The following is a 14,496-nucleotide window of genomic DNA, read 5'->3' as shown; positions in this document are numbered from 1 at the left end:
GCAATCCCATTTATATGCTATTCTGGCAAAGGCAAATCACTAGGAGAAAAATCACATCAGCAGCTGCCAAGGTCTAGGGGAGAAGGGAGGGTCTGGCTACAAAGGAGCACAGGAAAATATGGGGGGCAATTCTGTTGAGTGCCTTGATTACGGTGATGGTTACATGACTATATGTATTTGACAAGCATATACTTGTCACAACTCATATAACTGTAAATTATATCTCACAAAAAAGCAGCATTGTGATGAATTTGTGAAAAAAAAAATGCAATGGGATCTGAGAAAGGGAAAATTTAATTCAGTTTGGGGAAGGGAGAAGTGGTAGACACTCTGTGATGGCCAGGCCTAAAAAGTGAACAGGCGGTCACTGGAGAGAGCCAAGAAGGAAAGGAAAGGCATGCAAGAGTAAAGGCTGTTTCTCTATCTGCATTCCTCTTATTTGGCTGCTGCCAACACAGAGGAGCTTACAGTCTCTGAGAGAAATAATCCTGGAGGAAGATGACTGGAGTGATACCCCGTGAGTCTTTAAATGCAACCCACTGGGTCTGTGTGTACACTTCTGACCATGTCTGTGGAGAGGGCGGAGCTTGGGAAGGAGGTGATAGTAACAACAGATCCTGAGTAGCTCATCCAGGCTGCGCCCAGGACAATGAAGGAACCATACAACCAGCTGGATTTTCTGGAAACCAGCCCTAACTGGAGTCTGGCAAGAGGGAAACAATGTCTGCAAACCAAAACCAGTATCTTGGCATCATGAGTCTGAACACAGATGGCAACACGCTCCTTTAAGACTTCTTGGTGCTTTGGTGACACTGCCCTTGTGTCAGCCCAAGGCAGGAGACCTTCCTGTCTGACCTTGGAAGCGTGCTCTTGGCTGGTGTCAAGTTCCCAGGTCCTGGGGTGAGCTGTTCCCAGCCACTGATTACACAAGCTGATTTTCCAAAGAGCCTGTGTCACCACCAGCGTAATGAGCCCTAACAAACTGCCTGCCAGGCCTGTGGGGTGCGGTGAGCTTCCCCACTCTGGCTCTGGGTCATCACCTTACAGGGATTCAGGAAGTAAATCAGAGCTTCCATAGAGAACATGGTCACCATGGGGATGCTATTTTCATGAACTCAGCATCTTGCCCTGCTAGATCCTCCATCTCGGTCTGAGGTCATTACTAACCAACAAAAGGCACAGAATGGGCACAATCTCTCTCCAAACATGGCCAACTTCCTTGTGTCTCTAGATAAGCTTGCCCTTTCATTGAGGGAATCACAGACTCCTGGCATGAACCAGCCTGATCCTGACATCTACAACCCATTAGCAAATGGCTCTCCTAACTCAGGAGACATTCAAAGCTCTGTACACAATACCATGGCTGTCTCAGCACCGGGGTAAGGACTCCAGAACTCACATACCTCACAGGGCCCCCAGTGTGCCAGTCACCTCATAAACCCACAGTCCTCGTTGCACAACATGTAAAAACCTTCATTAATGTCTCTGACAGGCTCTTTCAAGTATTAGAGAAATGAGTTTTATAAAATCTTTGGAAGCATTGAATTTCCTTGCCAACAACTCAAAATTATGTTTAAGCCTATCCAAAATGTCTGAAAACATCCAATTTTCTGATAAAGAGGAAAAGGGACTCAATGCATTTTTTAAAATTCTTATTTTTCACTTGGTACTAGTGTATGAGTTCCTAACTAAAGTGACCTAGATATCATTTTAGAGGTAAAGGACCTTCTCTGACCTCCAAGTGTTTTCTATACCTGCCCAGATGCCCTAAATGCCTTAAACAATAGCAACAGCAATTTAGTCAACTTAAGATACAAAGATGCTGACTGACTCATGTAAACATATTTACGCTACGATGCAAGTGACTAATACTCATAGTATTGCCCAGAAACTGGCTCAGACAGCAGCAATAATAGCATCCGAGTAGCCATACAAGGAAAGAAGAATCATCAGGGGAGGAGGAGGTTGGAGGTGTGGAAGTCAACCTTTCTCTGCCTTTAAAATTTTGCTTCCAACACAATAGCTAAGGGCTGACCCAGAGAGGGCACCTTACAGTTGGATTCCACCCCTAGTCCCAAATAAGGAGGAGCCTACCAGTTGTAAAGTCTCCTCTGACCAAGAAAGAATGTTAAGGACAAGGATGGTTAAAAAGGCAGAAAAGCCTTTCTAGAAGAGTCCAATGCCTAGGCCTGGTTCAGCACATCCAACGGCATCTATCTAGTTACCACCTACAGAAAGGGAGGCACTTGGCTGGTACCTGCAGCTTCGAAGGCCTGGAGGTCCTGCTGGAACAGGGGCTGGAACAATCAGTGGGCAGGCAGACTGTCCTTCCCAGAGCTTCAAGAGGGTAGCTAGGAGAGTGCTCTGGAGTTTGCCAGAGGGCAGCTCAGAGGCAAGCATTTCAGCACACGTGAACAAAGACTTATTAGGTGACCCAACCCCTTGGACCTATGATTAAAGTGTTAACCCACTGCATGCCTGGGTCATCTTCCAAACACTCCTTCTTGCTTGTCATCTTCTCTTCTTCTTAAAGGGAATGAGAACTTGAGGTTTTGCCATGGCTTCTTGAACCTTCTGTTGGTCCTCTCCCTTCCACCAACAATAGCAGGTTCCTTGGTTGCTCTCCCAGAACACATAGAAAATGGCCAATATTCCAGTCCATGGACCCCAGAGAGCAGGGCTGAGAGGGTTCTGAGGGGTTGCTTTTGGATCTGGGGGAAGTCAAGTCTTTTTTTAGTGAGGTGGGCAGTTGCTCAAGGGAGGAGCCACACCTCTGTACTTGAAGCTGTGGGGCTGAGAAAATATCCAAGAGGTGACAATGACAGGCATGAGAATCTGGACAGTCTCTGGAACAACTGCATCAATAATTGAGAACTCAACTGGTACATCTACTCCTGCTCCAAAGAATGCAAGCCCAACCTAGGTGGGGAAAAACTACAGATCTCCAAAATTATATGCTCTGGGACCTCTCCTGACCCAAGTGTCAAGGGGGTCAATCCAGCCAGTTATGAGCTAAGAACTGAATCTCTGATAGAATATGACATAGCCACAAAACACGGCCTTGAGGAAGCAGCAGGTAACTTCTGTGTGCTAACAAACCACCAGCCAGGTAAAAGGTATTTTTTGGCAGCACGATGAAGAGGCAAGTCTGAACCAGGAGCCGGGGCTACAGCTGTGAAAAGGGGCGGTGGGTGGAGCTCTGACCTTTAAGGAACTCAGGCTCAGCGGGAGAAACAGATAACATATACCCCAATAAACTTACAAACAAGTAAGAAGGAGCACTAGAGGCCTGGTAAGTGCTTTCATGAGAACAAGTGAACATACAAGGTACCTCATTGTACTCTGCTCATGATTCTCAGCCCTCACTGCAGAGTCTCACGTTATGCTTCTGTGGCTTCTGGGGACATTTGGTAATTTTTTGTTGAATCTCTGTTCTTTCTACTTGTCCGTAAACTTCATTGCTGTTCATGATTTCCCCTAGCACAGTTCTGGCACATGGAGAGCCCTCAATAAATTACTGCTGAATGAATGAATGAATGAATGAGACGAAACAAAACACATAGATCCTTGCTCCACCAACCAAACTAAACTTTGAGGCATAGAAATGTACTAAGATGTAAATACTACTAATCTTTCAATGGTGGCAACATGAGCACTTTTTTTTTTTGAGATGGAGTCTCGCTCTGTCACCAGGCTGGAGTGCATTGGTGCAATCTCAGCTCACTGCAACCTCCACCTCCCAGGTTCAAGTGATTCCCCTGCCTCAGCCTCCTGAGTAGCTGGGACTACAGGCGCACGCCACCATGCCTGGCTTTTCTTTCTTTCTTTTCTTTTTTTTTTTTTGTATTTTAGTAGAGACAGGGTTTCACTATGTTGGCCAGGATGGTCTCAATCTCCTGATCTCCGGTGATCCACCTGCCTCGGCCTCCCAAAGTGCTGGGATTATAGGCATGAGCCACCGTGCTCGGCCGTCATGAGCACATTTTAAAAAAAAATTCTATTTCTCTGATTTTTCAATTTTCCTTTATTGAGCATAAACTATTTGTATGTTGACTAAAATAACGCACTTAAAACACCATGTAGAATTTGTGAACATTATGTTTTAATTACTGTAAAAATATTGTGAGCTATTATTTCCAGAGTGAATGGAATAATATAATTCAGGGATGGATGAAGTGTGTCTACTCCACACGGCCTACCTAGCGTCTCTTTATAAACAGACCTCTGGTGTCCTGAGAGCTCAAGTGGCTGCTGTCAGATATGGGTACAAATCTCTTAACCCAGCTTGTGAGGCGGATGGTCTGCCTGACCTCGATAGGGATAGGCCCATCCTCTCTCTTGTCCCTCCTCCTTCCCCCCTGCCTATGTTCGGGCCTCCCTGTGCTGCCCTTCTGTGGCTGAGCCCTGCCTCTGGGGTTTGGATGCTCTGCTCCCTCTGCCAAGGCCATGCCCTGCCCAGCTCATGCTCCCTACACCTTCCTCTGGCCAGCTGTTCCAGTCTCTCTGGGTTTTGTGTGGACAGGAGGAAGTGTGAACCACAGTTCGGTTCCTGAGGAAGCCTTACCCACAGCCTCCTTCACCCCATCCTGGAAAATGGAAAGCACCGCCACCCTCACAAACAACCCTGCTAACCCAAACCTCCTGTCAGGGGGTGAATTGTGCACCCCACCCCACCGTATTCCGATGTTGAAGCCCTAACCCTCACACCTCAGAATGTGACTGCATTTGAAGGCAGGGCCTTTAAAGAGGTAATGAAGATTAAATGAGGCCATGAGAGTGGGCCGGAATCCAATCGGACTGGTGAGTTTATAAGGGGAATTCTGGACACACACAAGAGATACCAGGGATGCACGAGCACAGAGGAAAGGCCATGTGAGGGCACGGCAAGAAGGCGGCCATCTGAGAGCCAAGGAGAGAGGCCTCAGGAGAAGCCAAACCTGCCAATGGCTTGATCTGGGACTTCCAGCCTCCAGAACTGTGAGAAAGTATATTTCTGTTGCTTAAGCCACTCAGTCTATGATATTTTGTTATAGCAGCCCTAGCACAGATACACCTCTCAAGGCCCTTGTCTCTCCATTCCTGAAAGTGTGCATCTGACACCATCAACAAGGCAACCTGGGGTGGGGAGGTGCTGGTGGGCCTGGGTTCTGTTACACTTCTTGGGGAGAAGCATGACAACAGCAGTGCCAGCCCAGGTGCAGCGGGCAGGGGGTGGGGCCGTGCCACAGATGGGAGGGGCAAGCAGGACCCAGGATGGCTCTGAAGCTGGAGTTGGAGCAATGAGCAAAATATTTTCTTCTCTCTTATCAGTGGTAGCCAAGTTTTGTCAAATTGGACCCTATTTAGATTTTGGAATCAGACTAGTTACATGAACTTTCCATTATGTATTATGCAACAAATAATGCAACAAAGATCATGCCATGGTTGGGTGAGACCCAAGGTATATTTAGCTTACTCAATTATTTTTAGGCACTCTATCTGTCCTGGGGAAGTCATTTGACCTCTTCCTACCTTTCTTTTTTCGGATGCAATGTTGAGAGGTAAGCTTCCTTCATGCGAATTAATTAAGAATCGCTACACTTGAAGGAGGTGGGAAAGGGGGGTAACAGACATTCTCAGTGGCTAAGGCTTCTAAGTGTCCCCTCCCTGCTCCTGACCAAGTCTACAGATACCCTGGAAAAAGCATCTGGGGCTGCAGAGTCAACTTCAGGAAATTCCTTCCAGCTCCATTTTAAACCACTGTTTCTGGTTCAGCTGTCCAGCCCTATCCTGGACTTCACATAGGGATTCTTCTCTTGGCCTTGGCCCCTGCATGCTAATGGTTTTCTTGGAATGCTTTTTTTGGTACAAGATTTTCTTTTGTATGCTAAGGACTTCCCCTAACTCGGTTTTCTGGGACTGGCCTAGGGTACAGCACTCTAGAGTCCTGAGGTCGTTGGCCAGATCAGCCTTGGGTCCCAGCCACAGGGCCACAATATTATACCCAAACCACAGATTCTCCCTAAGTCTTTCATCAGAACCACACTGATGTACACATCCTCCAAATGGCATCCGGCCTAATGGGGAACAGGTCCTTGGTGCCTTTCAAATGCCACAGAGACCCAAGTGAACATGAAGGACCACTGGAGGTTACTAAACCAACAGGCTGACTGGCTCCAATGTGAGAGAAAAGGGATAAAACTGCTCTTGCCCAACTGAGCACAGCTTCTGCCACTCTCCTCTTCTCAAAGCCATGGGGCCTATTTGGTCCGAGGCAATGGCTCTTATTATGGGGGCAGTACAGTTATTTCAGCCATTTTTAGTGATGTATCAACAAACAGCAAGAAGGTAAACAATATTTCCATAGGTAGACCCACAGAAACATTCCAATTCCCACCTATTGATTTATTTAATTGCTTAAATAGAGGCTCTTATACCAATAAAGAGTTCTTATTTTCTTGAAACTGGCATTGAGATCACAAACAAAATACTATTTATCTTTCTACTAAGACAAGAACATAGCAGTCATGATGTGAGCAGATGTTGCCCTGATCATAATGGACTCATCTGTGCTCAGATGAGTTGCCTCTGTAATCACAGGCACCAGTTAATGACCCTTACCTGCTGCCTAGGGCTGCTTGCAGTGAATGTGGCCCCTAACTCTGGGTGCCTACCAGTGGTGGTTTCCACCATAAGACCACAGCTAGACAACACACTTCCTCTGCCTCATGTTTAAAGACATTCTAGTCTTGAGTCACCAAAGCTGTGTCTTTGGAATCTTCAGTAAACCAAAGTTACCTATCAGCTAAACTTCTCCCCTAAAGGGAAGCAGGGTGGGTTGGGGTGAGGGGGCTGCCTTTTCTTGCGTACCTATTTCGTATGCTTGAGCCAGCAGCCCACAGCCTCGGTGATCAACATGGGTCAAAGCTACCAGCTGCTCTGATCTTGCTGTTATGGGTGATTCCTCTCATCACAAACATCTATGGGGGCCATCCCCCTCAAAAAGGACCAGGTTAAAAACTTGGCTCCTTAAATTATATTGGTGCTCCAAACCTAGCCCCAAGGGGCAAAGGTCATCCAAACAACAGCTAAAGGATCACTGCCTGAGACTGCTACCAATCTCTAAAGTAACTGAAAAAAAAAAAAAAAACAAAGTAAAATATTAAGAATTGAGTATACGGATATTCACCATATAATCCTTTCAGTGATTCTGTATGTTTATTTTTCTAATAAAATATTAAAAACAATTTAAAAAGTAAACGAAGTGCTACACAAAGATAGACACTTTGAACATAAACAGATAAACTCTATTTCCTAAAGTAAGAGCCTTTAGGAGAGATCCTATTAATCAGAGGAGGCTGAGATCCATCACTGTAACAATTAGCTCTTATTTCCGGGGTGATAATAACCACGGTGCACAACTAGTATGGGGCATTCAATGCTTTCAGAACAGTGGTTGTCACAGAAGGGAGGGTCAAGTAGAGCTCACTCAACAGGGGTCCACTTCAGAAGGTGGGAACTACGGAAAGCAGAAAACCTTGGCGTGATAGCTCCAGCTCCCCGCCCCTCCCCTACACCAGCCCCCAACACCCTCCAGCCGCATTAGGCAGATGGCGGGGGAATTAAGCTTGCTGCCACAGCCCACAAGTCCTGCAGGGGCGTACAGTGAGCAGATTAAGCCCTGGATCCTCTGTCCCCCAAAAGCCCCTGACCCATTTCTCTGTTGGGAAAGGAAACTGCTGTGGTAAGACAAGCGGAGGGGCTGAGAGGCTCTGGCCAACACAGGCAGTTTCAACAAGTGTTCTATATATATTTTTTTTTTTCTGGAGGGGACACCCAATGGGAACGGTGAAGAGTGACAGGGACATCAGAGAATACATGTGCCTTAACAGGGGGCCACGCGGTTAACGTGTCAACCACATGTGCTTTTCTTACAAAAAATAAAATTCCGCCATCCTCCCCGCTCCGCACCACACCCCGCCAGGTTTCAACAGCACGGACTCCAGTTCAGTGAGTGCAGTGCCGCCGCGCCAGAGACAACAGGTGTTTCGGGAAAAGACCTGGAGGCTATCTCCAGACCCTGCACATGGGCACAAGGGGCAGTGGATAGTGAATAGGCCTTGGCCAAAGGATGGGCCGGGAAGAAAGAAGTATCCCCTCCTGGGAAGAGGGGAGAGATCCGAGCACCAGCGGAGCCTTGCAAAGTGAAGGTCTGGGCTGTCCCGGCCCCAGAGGGCCAGAAACTAAACTTCCTAAAGACCACGCAGGCAGGAACTCGGGGGCCTGCCCCATTCTGTGCTAAAGGATGCAGGCTTGTTCTGAGACGCCGCACGGTGGGCTCCTTTCCTTTGCGGCCCCTTGGCCGTCCGGGGTCTTGGAACTGGTGTTTGGGGTCTGTCTTTCTAACCGACCAACAGAGGCAGGCTGGGTGCCTGGGCCGGCTTCCACGGGCCCGAAGTGCTTCCCCGCCCGCTGGGCAAGGACTGGGGAGCTCGGGCAGGGTCTGAGGGAGACCTGGGATGGGCGGGGACTGTAAGGGCAGCAGGTGACAAGCCGCGTCCCGAGCGAAGCCCTCGGCTCCGGGATCGTGAGCGACCCAGGTGCCCCCAGAGTCCAGACGGTCTCCCGCGGCACTTACGCGCTCGTGGGTCCTCCGCCGGGCAGAACCGAAACTTTCTGGGGCCAAGCGGAAGAAGACGGGACCGCGGTGCCGACGGCCATGACACGCACACCCGGCGGCTGGCGGGGGCGGACTACAACTCCCGGCGTGCTCCCTGGGGCCGAGGCCTACAACTCCCATCGTAGCCCCCCGGGGCTCAGACTACAACTCCCGGCGACTCCGCAGGGCAGGAGTTAATTGCTCCCACCGCCCAGTCCCCGGAGGGCCCGTCCCACCCCGCGACCCAAGCTGCCCCGGATTAACCCTTGCAATCCCAGAGGGCCACAAATCAAATGTCTGGCCTCTTGACAACAAGGCTGTTCTTGTGTGGCTAAGGAGCACTCCAAATGTAGCTAGTTCGAGTTGAATTGTGCACGTACTCTACGTGTGAAATACATCTACGTACCAAAGAGTCCGAAGAATGTTAACTAGCTCATAAACTTTTAGTGATTGCATGTTAAAATGATAATATTTTGATATATTGGGAAATAGGAAACCATGTATTGGTGGGCCGAATTTCCCATCTTTTAATCCCCTTACTTCTTAATATCAGGGTCTTACTTAAAATTAGTGCTCAAAAACTACGTGTTTATGAACTACCACCCCTAACTTTGGCCCCAGCCTCAGCCCAACTTCTGTTTATAAGATGGGTGTTGCAAAGCACTCTGGAACTGAATACGATAGAACAAAATGCATTCAATCAATGTCTGTTATGGGGACAGTAGAAAAGAGGAATGCTAAACTGGAACTTTGGCCTGTAACTGACTGCATTCCTTAGCTGTGGTTGGCTATTCTTTACTGTCTGCCCTAGTTCTCATCATTTAAGCCAGAAACACCTCTCTCCCTCGTAGGACCTAGCTCGTGGTATCCAGTCAGTAACTGTGGTGGCCCAACACCCTTCTAAATTGAGGAAGCAGGGTGTTGTCTGGGTAGAATAATACAGAAAGAAAATCAATTTCTTAGTTGATTTTAGGATATGACATCTCATTAGCCATCTAATTTTATAAATTAGATGTAGCTAAAACAATGAGTTAGATGGATAGAGTTGTCAGTTTGGGGGTGGGGTTGGGAGGAGGTACATGAATACAAGTGATTTCCACTCTTGTTAACAGAAAGGAAAACAGAAAGAAAAAGGGGAGAGTGAGAAGATGACAAAGAGAAAAGTAATCAATGTAGTGGTCTAAGAGAAATCATTGCTTCAACCACTGTCTCAATAGCTTCATGCAATATTAAGGATGAGAGAGATTTTAATGTTGGTCACCTGGTCCAACATCTTTGTTTGAAACTGTTGGGGGGCGGAAGGGGGAAAACCCTCCCTCAAACCGTGTTTTTCCTCTACTCTTACACAACAACAACAATCATGAACACAGGAGAATACTTTGGTGACCAGATGTGTATGGGGTTTTCCCCACACACTGAGCAGCGGACCACACCTGGGTGTCCTCCAGTTCAATTCTGACACTATCTACACCTGGAGTATCAGATCTCACAGGTGGAGGGCTCAGTCCCCAAGACTGCCTCCTCACCTTTAAACACCAGTTGTAAGTTTGGGCCTCCAGAACTTCTGAATGACTGACTTCAAGTTGGGTTCCCATGACACCTTCTTTGGGTTCAGCTAATTTGCTAGAATTGGAGGTTCATAGAACTCAGAGAAACACATTTACTGGTCTATTATAAAGGACACTGCAATGGATGCAGATAAAGAGATACATAGGATGAAGTGTGGGGGAAGGGGCGTGGGGCTTCCGTGACTTCCCTGGGTGCACCACGCTTCAGTAACCTCCACGTGTTCCGTGTTCAGCTATCCAGAAGCTCCCTGAATCCAGTCTTCTTGGGCTTTTATGGAAGCTTCGTGATGTCAGCATTGCTTCCCCCAGGGTATAGGGCAGGACCCTCTCTTGGGAGGGTCTTAAGACCTACAATCAGAAAGTCGGGGGTAGAGTCCTGCCTTAGAGCAGGTGAAAGGAGGGCAGAAGGCCAGAGAGACTCAGTTTCCTGAAGCCTAACATACCTAACATAACAAAAGACTGTAACAAGGGCTATGGCAGTTATGAGCCAGGAACCATGGATGAAAACCAATATAAATAGATAGGTAGGTAGGTAGGTGGATAGATAGATAGATATCATAATACCACAGAAACTTAGACCCAAAAGCAGTTTGAAAAGAAGAGGAAAACAAACCTAGTATTTATTGAGGACCTATATGCCAGTCCCTAGCCCCCGCCCCCCAAAAACAAAAACAACAACAGAAACCCATACAGAATTATATTTAAAACTTGCAGCCACTCTGGGACATAATTAGTATTCATTATCCTACTTTGAAGATGAGGAGATGAAGCTCAGAGAGGTTAAATGACTGTCCTTGTCCACCCAGCTAATAAGTGGTGGAGAGTGGTGGAGGCTGGGGTAGAGCTGGGGGCTCCTGAGAGGTCTTCCGTCACCCAGCACACTGTCAGATACTGGGAAGGTTAACAAAATCACTACTGTTCAGGTAGTTTAACATGGATTTCCTTTACAGATAGAGCTGAGTATTTCAAACTATAATCTTTCAAACAAACATACAAACAAATGCGGCATATTCTTGTGTTCTGATGTGAACACACATTAAGAGATCAGATTCAAAATTACCAAATCCCCACATCCTCTCCTTATAGCCTTAACAAGCAGCAGAAGAGGAGACTATTTCTCACTGGAAGCTGACCATACCCACAGCCCTGATGATGAGGCTCTTGGAGTGATTGTCAAGGGCTTTGTATGTGCCAGGTGCCATGTTATGTGTATTCCGCACCTGGTTTAATTTTATCCTTATATCAGTCTTATGATACATAATTATCCCCATTAAGCAGATAAACAAACAGCCTTAGAGAAGTTAGCTAATTTGCCTAAAGCCCAAACCTTATAGTGGTAGAGACAAATTTTGAGCTCAGGTCTGTCCGATTAGAGTTTAAGCCTTTAACCACTGTGATGGCAGCTCCTTCCGTGGGGCAGCCATGTGCTCTGCCAAGGACCCTACCATTGTGGCCCCTGCTGGTCAGGCCAGAAGTGGATGCCAGCCATGCCAATGGCCTGGGGTGGCAGCTCAAAAGAGTCAGCCTCCTCTTGATAGTCACTGGTCAATTAATCTCTCTGCTGGAAGATTCAAGTGTAAGACCCACAGAAGGAATCAGAAGTTGATTGCAGAATCAACAGCTCTCAGCTGGTTGAGCTATCTTCCCCTACAGAACACAGATTTTCAGTAACCACTCATAGACAATACAGAAGGATGTGGACCTCAGGGCTCCGGAATTTGTTTTGAATTCTGACATGTATATTTTCCAGAATTTTTTCTTCATGACTCTACTGTTGACTTTTCTCCTCAACCCTTCATCAACTGAAAACTTTTGAAATTTTAAAATAAGCTCTTGATAATACAGATTTAGACTTTTTCCATTTTGAGTGATAGTAATAGAAAATAGCATTTCCCACAGAATAAAGGCACTATTCTTCCTGGTTCACCCAAGAGAGCCCGTTATCCCAGCATGAATATTCATAGCACTTCTGTTCACTCCCAGTGGTGTCCCATTTTCTCAATACATTATAGTTACTGTTCGGGAAAAACTCTCAAACCGGTTTTCCTCTGTTGTCACACCACAACAATCAACACAGAAGACTTCTGTATTTCCTGAGGATTCCTTTCCACCAGCAAGCAAGCAATCACTTCTGCAGCAGATACCAACTGGGTGTCCTCCAATTCAATTCTGTCACTGTCTACCTAAAGATGGTGTCAGATCCTGCCATTTTGGGACCCAGAACCCAAGCATCATGCTTCCCTCCTTAGATACCAGTCACAAGTCTGGCCCTCCAGAACTTCTGACTGACCAGCTTTGAGTTGGGGTTCCCAAGACTTCCTCTTTAGGTTTGATTGGTTTACTGAAGCACCTCACAAAACTCAGGGAAACACATTTACCGGTTTATTAAAAGGATATTACAAAGTATACAGATGAAGAGATGATACACAGGGCGAGGTATGGGGGAAGAGGCGCCAGAGCTTCCATGCTCTCCCTGGACATGCCACCTCCCAGGAAACTTCACGTGGTATGGAAACTCTACGAACCCAGGCCACTTGGGTTTTTATGGAGGCTTCATTATATAAGCATGATTGATTAAGTAATTGGCCATTGGTGATCAACTTAACCTTCAGCTTCTCTCTCCTCTCAGGAGGTTGGTGGTGGAGCTAAGTCCCAACCCTCTAATCATGCCTCTGTCTGTGGTGACCAGCCCCACCCTAAAGCTGTCAGTCTGTTAGTGCAGGTAGCTAGACAGACATGAGCAGGGCAGGAGACCCCATCACCCCTGCCAAGGAATGTCAGGCAACCATCAGGTGATGGTTAGGGAGGAGGATGAAGAATCTCACATACAAATTTTCCTCCATTTCTCAAATCACTTCCATGCCCTTGCCAATATGCATCCAGACCTTTAAGGTCATATTTGCAGGGAAAGAAGTCCATTCCACTGTGGCAGCTGGCCGAACTGGTACAGACACAGGCTTCTCATCTACTTTAAGAAAAATGAGGCCGGGCATGGTGGCTCACGCCTGTAATCCCAGCACTTTGGGAGGCGGAGGCAGGCGGATCACAAGGGCAGGAGATTGAGACCACGGTGAAACCCCATCTCTACTAAAAATACAAAAAATTAGCCGGGCGTGGTGGCGGGCGCCTGTAGTCCCAGCTACTGGGGAGTCTGAGGCAGGAGAATGGTGTGAACCCGGGAGGTGGAGCTTGCAGTGAGCCGAGATAGCGCCACTGCACTCCAGCCTGGGCAACAGAGCGAGACTCTGTCTCAAAAAAAAAAAAAGAAAAAGAAAAAGAAAATTGGGAAATGAGATGATAAAAAAAGAGATGCTCACTTTGTTGCTAGAATGCTCTGAGAGAGTCACTATAAGTCATGGATACAAGGATATAGGCTGGCCCAAGGCCACAGGCTCAAGAGACAAAAGTACCCACAGGACAGAAATGAAGGCTGGTCCCAGGCTACAGGCACAGAATAGATTACCCTAGAGCAGAGATGAAGGCAAGGTTAGGGGTACCCATAAGATCAATTCATTCTGAAACTCCAAGGATGAATAAGGGGACCCCTATTCACTCCCTGTCATCTCCTCTCTTCTCGAATGGATAATCATGATGAGATGGGAGTGAGGTTAAGGGTACCAGGTAAGACCGGTTCACTCTGGAGCCCCAAGGATGAATGGGAGATACCCTGTTCAGGAAAGGATAATAGGGAAATAAGAGAGGACACCTTCTTTTTCCCTTTTTTTTTCTCCTCTATTTTCTCTTCACAGATGAATAATCATGTATTCATACCATGGGACATGCCCTTCGGATGCATCCTCAAGAAGTGAGAAAAGTTTGAACCCCAAACCCTAAAAAGGAAAAGGCTAATATTTTTCTGTAACACAGCCTGGGTTGAATAAAAGCTCCAGGACCAGTAATGTTGGCCAGAAAACAGAAGCATAAATTTTAATACAATCCATCAACTAGATTTGTTTTGCTATCAACAGGGAAAATGAACAGAAATCCTTTATGTACAGGCCTTCATAGCCCTAAGAAACAACCGTGGCCTTTGTCAGGCCTGTAAAATGGATCCAGTGATGATAGCGGCCATTGTCAGGCAGCTCCCTCCAGTTGGTTTGGGAGGCCTCTTATTGGGTTTACCCAGGGCTCAAGCCCCGGAGAAACCAAGGGCAGAGGTTGGTTCAAACCCCACTGCCCCTTCTACACTTTATATCCAAGTCTCCCAGCCCTGGAGCCTTCCTCTTTCTATCCAGGGCCACCCTCTGGACACCACCCCCTTAAGTTATGCCCCCTTCAAGAGGTTAGCAG

At 47.1% G+C, this 14,496-nt stretch overlaps 1 protein-coding gene across 1 annotated transcript in view; it reads right to left on the bottom strand.

Annotated features, from left to right (window-relative positions):
- Positions 1–8,792, bottom strand: part of FYCO1 (FYVE and coiled-coil domain autophagy adaptor 1) — a 79,023-nt gene extending 70,231 nt beyond the window's left edge. The window contains exon 1 of the mRNA XM_023231844.3: positions 8,618–8,792. The gene's annotated coding sequence lies outside the window, so the exon portion shown is untranslated. The remainder of the gene's footprint in view (positions 1–8,617) is intronic.
- Between the last annotated feature and the right edge of the window lie 5,704 nt (positions 8,793–14,496).

Source organism: Piliocolobus tephrosceles, chromosome 2 (genome assembly GCF_002776525.5).
Source record: "Piliocolobus tephrosceles isolate RC106 chromosome 2, ASM277652v3, whole genome shotgun sequence".
Lineage (NCBI taxonomy): Eukaryota > Metazoa > Chordata > Mammalia > Primates > Cercopithecidae > Piliocolobus > Piliocolobus tephrosceles.
The sequence above is the reverse complement of the archived record's forward strand: the minus strand, read 5'-3'. Positions and strand labels throughout refer to the sequence as shown.